The following is a 10,183-nucleotide window of genomic DNA, read 5'->3' on the forward strand; positions in this document are numbered from 1 at the left end:
AATACTATGATCAGCATCAGGACTTGCTGGAATCCGGTTTTGAAAGCAATTCCTGCGTAAGAGTTCTTCGTGAATATGCACCCCGGTCCCACACAATCGTCGTAATAATGCCGCGGCATCGACGTATCTATTCTCGTGAGATTTTTCTGAATACCAGAGTCCAGTGCGAGCGGCCATAAAAGAAAGAAACATCCCAAGCTTACCTCTGCTGTCAACAGTATGATGCAATCCAAGTCAGCGCTATAAGCAGGCAAAAATAAACTAACAAAAAAAAACAAAAGAAAACAAATTGTATTTCAAGTGGTACCCCTGGTGCAAGGTCAGTGCCTGCTGTAAGATACACAAAACTACAGATAGAAATTGATAATCTAGATTAAACAATGAAAAGACAAAGACTCGGGCCGCAGACCCTGATCTTCTTTAGCGACCCTGGTCATGGGACTCTTGTTCGCGCAGCGAGTAGACCCGGCGTGCTGTACTGAAAAAAAAAAAGAAAAACGATTGCTCAGTTGCCACTCGATCAGTCGGATCAGTCGGATTCTCTTTGAGCAGACCCATGACGAGCCGCTATTGCGTCCCAGGGAAGTGCAACTCCTTCGGGGAATGCGAGGCACTGATGCGTTTGGGGGATTGAAGGCAGTAATGCACGATAGGCCTGGCTTGCTTGCGCGGCAATCTGTGTTTTCGTGGCAAGGAACTGGCGAAAAGGGCGATTAGAATTCACATCCAGACAGTGCAACGTGCCTGTGTTGCCATTTGTTTAACTTGAAGCGCCACAGCATCCAGGCAATCATGAAAACACGTCGCAACGAGTGGAGAAAACATGCAAAGGCACTGCGAAGCTTACTCAATCATCAGGGTAATTTTTGTGGCGTTTTTGCGAGCGCACTTATTCCGCTGACCTAAGAATGGGAAGGACGCAGCAGAACAATCTACAGCGCTATTTCTGAGTAGCAATTGGGCAAAGGATAAACTTGAAACTGTTTCTGAGACGTAAAACTCGAAACGTGGAGAACACAATCTGCGTGGCGCTGGCTCCACGTTGAGTCAAAGAAAGCAACAAGCAATATGCAAAACACATAAATCGGCAAGTCTACCAAAGGACAGAGCACGCATTAATGCGGGCATTTAGGTAGCATACCCACTCAGAACCGAACTGCTGCGCAACCAAAGTATATTCAAATCTGGGACATTGCACTCTAACTGCACCGAGCTGACAATCCCTGAAAGTCGTTCTGTGGCACAGATTAGATTGTCCGTATAACGCACGTCTGATGAGCTAGCTATAGCAGGACCAGTGGCATTGGCCGCACATGCGATAAACAAAAGAAAACAGAGGGAGAGAAAGCCTTGAACCACTTTTGCAATGGCGCTGTCAAGCGGACTGTGGAATTCTCCTCTCAAAGCATGCACGAGTGGATTTGACTTTGCTTAAAATATGTGTTGCAGCTCCACCATTGCTTGGACGTCGGACCAGCGCTATAGTTGTGCTTCGCGCTCAACGAAAGCCCTCTTAGTTCCCCTCCAGTTCTCTGCATATATAACGATACCCTAGTTGCCTGTTACATCGCGTAATTGGGCATGTTGTACGCCTGTGTATCAGGGGCGAGCACAGAGGGGGGGGGGGGGGGGGGGGGAGTCTTATGGGGCTGCAGCCTCCCCCCCCTCTAGGAATGTTTTCGTGCTGTCATATGCACCGCTGACCAAAACAAGCCCCGGCGCTGGAAATGATTTCGGATTTTGTCTAGAACGTCTTTTTCCCGCTCGAAAAGACATTTCGGCGTGAACATTGCGAACTCGGGCTGGATTCTGTGGCAACTCCCATGCACCTGGAGTCACATAACGCAAGGAGACCCATCCGAGCACAAAGTTTCAAGGGCGTTTTGATGGCGAGCGGGCACGTCGCGGCATCTCGCGGAGGCCGCGGAATCTACGGAGCGCATGGATTTCAGTTCCGAAACTTTATGGGTATAAAGTTCGCAAACTTTGCTGCGAAAAGTGCATTGATATTTACAATGTCGTTTTTTTTACATTTTCAATCCCGGAGCTTTGTGGGTTTAATGTTCGTATAAACATTTGACGTCAAAAGTGCAGGAACTTTTCTAAATCCGTACATCAGACCATACGACGAGACAACCCAAAGGAACACAGTATCAGGGAAGTTGACAAAGCACGCCGCGAGGTCCTATAAGACGAAGCATTGTGGTGGATCATTTGTGCTATGATGTCTGAGAAAAGAATATAAACATTTTTTTTAACCTGCGCCAAAGCATCATCCATGTCAAGACATGCAGCCAGCAAAGGTAACCACGTTCTTATTTATATTTTCTACTTTGACTTTTATTCGCGAGGCACGTTGACCCTCTTCAATTCTCTTGTTCTCGCTACCCGCGGGCTGCCAGTGCCAGCCAGAGCGCATGCGTGTTTTCTTTTGTTGTCCCGACCACCGCGCGGCGCACTTCAGCGCGCGTTCGTTTTTCTCTGGCCCAGTGGATTTTGGACTGGCAGAGTGAAGGGCGCTCTCTGGCTAGCAGACGAGGAAAAGAAACAACGGTCGCTCGCCACCATCACTATGGGGACTCGACGGATTTGAACGCGTTCACTTGAGGCAATCACCTTCCCTTAGATGTTATCGCAACCTCTCCGGAAAGTCTTTTGTCTCGCCGGTGCACGATACCGAGCAGTATGCGTATGGGTTGTCTGTGGACCAAGCGCCTCCCGTTTGCTTCGATATTCCTTCAGTAGCCAAAGTAGGCATTCGATTGTGGCCAACATGTCTTCCTTTGTTTTTTTATTTATTTTATTGTTGTTATTGTTGTCGCTTCATTTCGGTGCCCCCGCCCCACAAAAGAAAAAAAAAAGACATTGTTGTGGCGCAGCGAATTGTCTCATGGTGAAAGTTCAATTTTGTTACTTCTTCTTCTTTTGCGAAAAGTAATAGGCCACGGGACTTTTTTTATTTTCCGCATAGTCTTATTATATTATCGCGATAGCAATTATATGGACACTCCAGGCGCATTCCTGCCGTCGCTGTCGCCATCGTGTTCCGTATAAAATCCAAGGGCGATAACATCATCACCGTGCGCCGCATGCTGTATGTGAGAGGGAAAGCGTGGGATGGAAGCGGAGGATCGATGAGCCGACGACGGTGGCTGCACTCTTGCGTGCGCAAGGGAGAAAAGCGGGAAGGAAGTGCGCCGCCCTCCGTCGCGCGCGATGCATCGGGGGGAGCGGATGGAGGGGCGGGGGGGCTTAGGATTTTGTGATCTGTGAATTTGTGATTGCGCAACATGTTTATGTGCCTTGTTTGGCGAATTTTACACAGTGACTTTTGCTTAGGTGTGTAGCTTTATTGGAGACTTATACGTATATACAAATATCTTGTTGCGAGGTTTTGTGTATACATGCAGTGAACTTTATTTACAGTGACACATTTTCGGGGCCCTTTATCAAGCTGTATCTTCGCATTTGTATATTCAATTGGACAATTCAATTGCCTTTTATATGTGCTCTATGCTGCGACTATAATTTCGGTGCCATTACTCACAACACACCACCGGTGACAGTTGATCCTGCACAATACATTGGAACGAAGGACAGCGTCATTCAGATTTTTCCCTGGCCGTTGCACATGCACAAAAATGTAAACAAGGTTCTTGAATGACAAAGTTTCACTGAAATATTTGTCCTCCACTTGTTCATTCCACGGCCTTGATTTTTTTTCATATACGCGGCATCCATTGCTTTGCTGGTTTCGAACTGACATAGTTCTAAAGTTCGTGTGATATGTTTACTTTTTCAATAGACGAAACACATGGGAGCATCGATATCAGTTATTTCTGTCACAACTTTTGGGACATGCGAATATATTCTCTTATAAAAAATACATATTTTACTTGTCTTGACAGTGCGTAGCGTTCAAGAATTCGTCTGCAGCATCTTTGGCAATGGCAATGCAGTTGTTATTCATGTATTTGATCTCTCCACAAATTCTATAAGGAGGCCGAGCTGCAATGTGACACCCCCCCAAAACGAAATTTCTGGGTACGCCACTGGTATGTATCACTTAGTCATTTCATTCATCATTATTACCTACGGAGAAGCATGCTAAGTGCGTGACCAAGAAAAGTTCCTGAAAAACAAATAAATAATGTCCTTGGTCTTCGAGTCCAGAGAAGTTGTGTACCTGCACCGCATGCCGAACGCCGATAATAAATACGAGATTCATCTGTGACGTCGCAGTGATACAAATTTATTAATAAGGACCGCGGTCGTGCAGCGCTGGAGGTACCTGATTATTCTTATCATAAACCCGGCCCTAGAAGTAAATACATTTGTAGCAGTATGAACAGGCAAAAAAATTGAAGCGCGTAGACGTAGAACTTTTGGTTGTTTTATTCGCACACAACAAAGTATTATATGCGCACACAATATCAAGACAAGATCCTATTCATATACGCACAAACCAATAACCCGTGCCACCTCCCATTATCCTCCACACAATGACCTATTCAGGCATGTCAGTTCTTTTTCTCCGAGTAATATTGAAATCTGACTAGCGCAGTAACCCACTTGGCGTGTAATGTCAACTGCTTCGGCTATCATTCTCGTGTACTAATCTCTCTATTTGAACAGTATACGCAAGTGTCGGCATATCATGGCGAGCATACGTAAACACGACAATGCGCGGACATATGAACCTAATTATTTTTGTTTGGCGACAAAGCGTGCTGTCTATGACTAGCATTGATGCATCGGCCCATCTGGGCTATGTACATTCGGCCACAGGAAAGTGTAAAGGCACACACCACATTCGTTTTGCCGGGGCATACTTGTTACCATGTTTGCCCTTACGAAATACATCATGATTTACAGACCTTTCACACTCGCCTTTCCAAGTGCGGACAAACCGCACTTAGTTTTCCATGTACGGAAAAATCCCTTCAGCCCCACACTGACCCGCGGCATTCTTAAGACAATTTGTGTACCTAAGGCCTCTCCATTAACTTTACCTTTTCCCGTTTTCTAACGGCTTCAGTCCCTTTTGCCGATGTCCTTACTCATTCCCACTACATTCTGTGACTCCGCAAGACTGGGTAACGAGAGTTACCAAGTCTATTCACCTGACGCGAGAAGGCTTCAACAATGAATGTCATGTGGACTTGCTGCAAGGTCACGCGAAAAGAAGTGGCATACCTTGATAGTTGTGAGGAGGTTGCTGATGGTGACAGGTGCTTTTGAGTGTGCATATGTAAAGAATCTTGATTTAGTACTCAAATATTGAGTGTAGTACATGTAATACCTCGCTGTATATAGTTGCGAGTCAGTTCTTCTCCCATGACATCCTTCTTATTTTCTTTGACGTGTCTTCTTGCGCCGTTACAATATGAAATTATGTAAACTCGCCCAACTTTCCATCCTATTTCCAGACAGATCCTTCCAAAGGCCGTGACATAGGTAACACATAGTGATCAGGGTTTTCACCTATGCGAGAACACTTCAGAAGCAGATAAAGTGAATCATAGATTTCAAAACTAAAGCCTGCTTTCTACAATTATGTAAAGCCACGTTGGAGAATACTTGGCTCGCAAAGGCTATAATAAGATGAATATGAATATATGAATAATATGAAGATGAATATACTGCGTGTGCACAAAAGCCAAAATCCTTACACTTCGTGTTTTGAACTCGGCCGCACATTTTGATGGTAATGAAGGAATCTAAAGCTGCGATTGCTTTGAAAACCTGCCTATGCAACTCTCGAATTCTCCTCCCCCCCCCCCCCCCCCTAAAAAGAGGAATGCTGTGATAACTTACATCGTATTTTCTTAATAAAGGGAAAAAGAGAAAAAGATATTAATTACTTCCCTCCACCTTGTGGGTTTCCGCAGAACTATTACGTCAAATTCCATTATCTACTTAGATGAAACCTGGTCTAGCGGCATTTATTCACTTATGCTAGTTAGGTCGGCAAGTTCTCTAGAGCACTATGAGGACTGCTATCTCTTATATGCAAGCACTAGCAGCAGAGCGTAATTGTGACGGAAAGCTCTGAAGCATCCTATATATCAAAGCCCGTCTCCTAGACGTTTACTTATTTGATGCTACCAAAACAGATATTTGTCGCCTTATTCTATCAAAGCCTTGGGTGTGAGAATTGCGCAACTGAGCTACAGTGCTCACGGAAGATGAAGATAAATTTTCAGGACGTGTTTCAGTACGTACCATTCCGTGATAGCATTGTTGATAATGAAAGAGCAAATGTTTCCACCGAACAAGCTTTCAAAGGTACTGGGAGTGCGGGTACACATTAATCATCCCCTCCTAGGATGCCTGTGTTGCAAATAATCTTATGACGAAGGTTTAACTTGGGCCGTCTTTATATCCTCAGTGTGATTGGTGAAAAACGCATAAATACTCTCGCTGGAAAAGCGCCCAACCTACCCTAATAAACGTTGTTTAAGAAAGAAAGGGAAATTCCGCCGAGTGTCAGAAGAAAAATTTTAATTTAGGAGATCAAGATCTTTTTTTTAACAGAGAAGTTTAGGTGAGCAAGAAATAGAAGCATGTAATTTAGAAAACTCAAGCAAACAAACCAAGCAAACTGCACCTGATATGCAAACTGTACCTGATAGGGTGTGTATAAAGTGCAATTATGAGTTATATTTTCGGTGTTCGCATGCAAGAGATTCATTTTTTGAGTGAGTTGTCCGCTTTAATCCTACTATCAGATGTAATACATTATTGTGATATCTGAATTTATTGGGGAGTTTCAAGCTGTAAACATGATACGCGTTGTTTCGTCTTGCTTTTTCTAGCACAACATAAAAAAAAAAGTTTGGAGAACGCTTAAGCTTTGCCTTTAAGAGCGGAACGCAATAGCGTTCAAAGACCCCTTACTGATTTTCATGCTTCCAGGCAACTGCAGCTTATGTAACCGCAACGTTTACTGGGAAACGCTGGCTGCGAACGCTATGCACGAAGGCGAGCTTTCTGGTAGAAACGCGGCCTCCTGTGTGGGTAGATCTTCTGTTATTGTTTCGCACTTTCAATATTTAACTCCGAGAAGAGCTAACGTAAAGGCCATGTGCTGTCGGTGTTCTTTTTTTAATACATTTGTTTGTAGGCTGCTGTTCTCAAAATTCTGAGGAATAACTTTGTAAAGAATGAAAGACAAAGTATGCGCAACTTTGGTGATAGAGTAGTGGTTGGATATGCGCGATTTGGAATTTGGTTTGAAGTTCTGTTTGCAGGAGCGTTGTCCGACGCCGTACGCCGGACACCGGATTTTCTGCGACAGAAGCTCCATAGCGCCATCGCGTTGAACAAACGCAAATAGCGTGATAGGTTGGAAATGGTTTGCGGCTTTAAACGCAATAAAAAGGCTTACTAGCAGGGTCAGGAAAACAGCAATATATATTTAAGGCTACAGAAACCTTTTGCCGCATGTTTTTTTAGCTCAAACGTTTCTTCATTTATTCCTGCTTGTGGTATGAGTGCCTAGCGAATCATCAAAATGGAAGCCCCTAAAATTGTAAAGTAATAAGCACATGTTTTGGAAGCATATAAAATAATGTCTTTGTTTGCAAACGTTCCTGCTAGGATTCCTCAAGAGAGAACGTCTGAAACAACGCAGCTAACGTTACAAGTAGCTCTGATATTGTGCCTAAGTGAATGCACAAACAAGTTTAAAACATATTTTCATTTAAAATGGGTGCTATGAAGTTTACGATCCCAGGTGGGTAATGCCTTTTTATAGTAAGCCGCACGTGTGGCAATGAAAGATGCCGTGTCAACAGTGTGCCTTGCAAATCTCTCGCAGATTCGGAAAGGAAACATTTTGAGCTGACAGTGAAGTCTGGTCAAAGTTTCTAGAAACCCTGATCTCCACGCGGATTCACCATAGGATTCCTTCTAGAAACATATACTTGTTATATTAGTGGAGTTCAACGTTTCCTAAAGCTTTTCCTGAGCATTTCTGAAGTTCCCGCATATGTTGTTTGAGATGCAACCAGAGTGAGTCCGTAGGCGCTACGGCAGCCACATTTAAACACTAAGAATCTTGCTGATTCGTGAAAATCCCTAGCACAATATATTTCCTGGGACTACGAAGAAGTTTGTTGGCACGAAAAATGCCCTAAATTTTCTGAGACAGCGAGCAGTCTTTGCTAGCAACCGTTGCATTCCCGCTTGTATTGACAGACTGCAGTTGTAAATTATGTTTCTCGAAAGCCAGCAAGTGGACCTTTCACACGTATACTAATCTGGTGTTAACAGGAATGCAGCCAAATTCAGAAAACTATAACGCTGGCCGCGCTAACTCTACAGCCGAAACGATTGCTTCCTATCAAAACCGCTGATAAGAACAAAGCTTGAGTCAGTGTTTGCTACATCGTCGAGAAGGCAGAAGAAAGAAAGTCAATAGCGGTGACCCTCCGTGGGAGTCAGGCCCACTAGAAGTGTAACAGGTCTACAGCTGCGCTGGATGACCAGACACTCGAAGGCGCTGAACATCAGCAACGGCCTTGTCGTAGGCATTTGGGACGCTTATAGGAAGGACAGATATGTGACAATAACTAGCATTCCGGCCCAGTGGCACCGGACCAGAGCTACTCCGGATCATCGTCTACAGAAAGGGCACCGAAACATTACGTTCAGTTGCAACTTTGCACTGTACTGTCGGACCGAGTGTGCATCGAAGCCCACGCCTTACCCAGACACCAGAACTGTAACTACACTTTTATCTAAGCCAAAAGGCCCCCTGCATGTTCCACGGACACGACAGTAGACCACCTCATCAAAAGCTCTCCGGGCCTTCAGACCCATCACGTAGGAAGCTTGGGATAACCGCCGGCCGTCCGCCTAATCTTCACAATTTGGCATCGGTGCTCTGCAACGTCCGCCCCTAGATTTTATCCAGGATACAGGTCTTTATATTTCACTATATGTTTATATTCATTTTATATTTTAGTTAGAATTATGCCACAGGCCACACTTGCAAAAAAGCTGAAAACCCTACTATAAAATCTGATAAACAACTGGTGATAGTTACACCAAGGTGTCAAACGAAAATACGTACAAAATAATCTACAACTTGAAGTCACAGTCGGGCAGCACTTGATAGAAGGCAGGTGAACTTCCACAAAAAAAAAAAGAAAGAAGAAGAATTCACCGACAATTACTGTACTAAATAATGCGAAATTTGAGCTCAACTCCATAAGTGTTTTCATTTCGCGATGTATTGGCTGGCGCGGACAATCTGTCTCATGCGGCATGTTGCAAACGGAGTGAAGTGTGGCGCGACTGCCTCACCAATCGGCAGATCGCGAGACGCAGCGCGTGGATTACACGTGGGTTCGATTCGCAGCAGCCTCCACAGACAGACCTCCACTCACGCAGCCCTTTGTTTCCATATAGTATATCGGTGGCACCATCGGTGAACAGGCGACGCGCGCTATTCTGACGCCATGTAGTAGCCATCGTCGCTGTAGAGTCCGTCTTGCGTGACACTACACTTTTTTTTCACACTTTCGCCCATACCTCACTCCTCCACTTTTCAACTCATTGTTCCACTGCAGCCTCCTCCTCCGCTTTTCTGCTCACGCTCTCTTCGCCATCGCCGTTTTTCATCCGCTGCTGCGCTCCGCGTTCGCTATGTTCAGCCTTCGCTGTGCTCGTTCGCTCGGTTAAGACGGACGCCGACACCGACGCTTGCCGCACAAACGGGTGCCTATTAGCTGCGCTCTAAAATCATGAAGGTCATAATACCGTGAGAGTATTAAACAAAAGGCTGAATGAAAACTTAATAATTGAACACAAGACATCTCTATCTTTTCTGCAGGGACTGCGCATGTCTAGAATGCATGAACCAATAAAGGACAAGCAGAAAACTAAATGTGGCTAAATGTGAAACAGCTCTTTTAAAGCATATGTAGCGTGTGTAATTGAATGCCTAGTCCAGAAATAAAACAGGTGAAATTAAAAAACAAGCAAAAACAACATGAGAACTTATTAGGCTTCCATTATTTAGGCCTTTGGTATCCGACCTCGTATGAAGCTATTGCCGCTTTTTAGCTGCTTCTTAACTTCAGCTCCCGTCTCAGTGAAATAAATTAACCAAAATTATCACGGAAAAACAATAGCCAGATGACCTAAAGAAGCTACCTGCTGCTTAGACGCTGAA

The sequence above is a fragment of the Dermacentor andersoni genome, chromosome 5 (assembly GCF_023375885.2).
Source record: "Dermacentor andersoni chromosome 5, qqDerAnde1_hic_scaffold, whole genome shotgun sequence".
NCBI classification, from domain to species: domain Eukaryota; kingdom Metazoa; phylum Arthropoda; class Arachnida; order Ixodida; family Ixodidae; genus Dermacentor; species Dermacentor andersoni.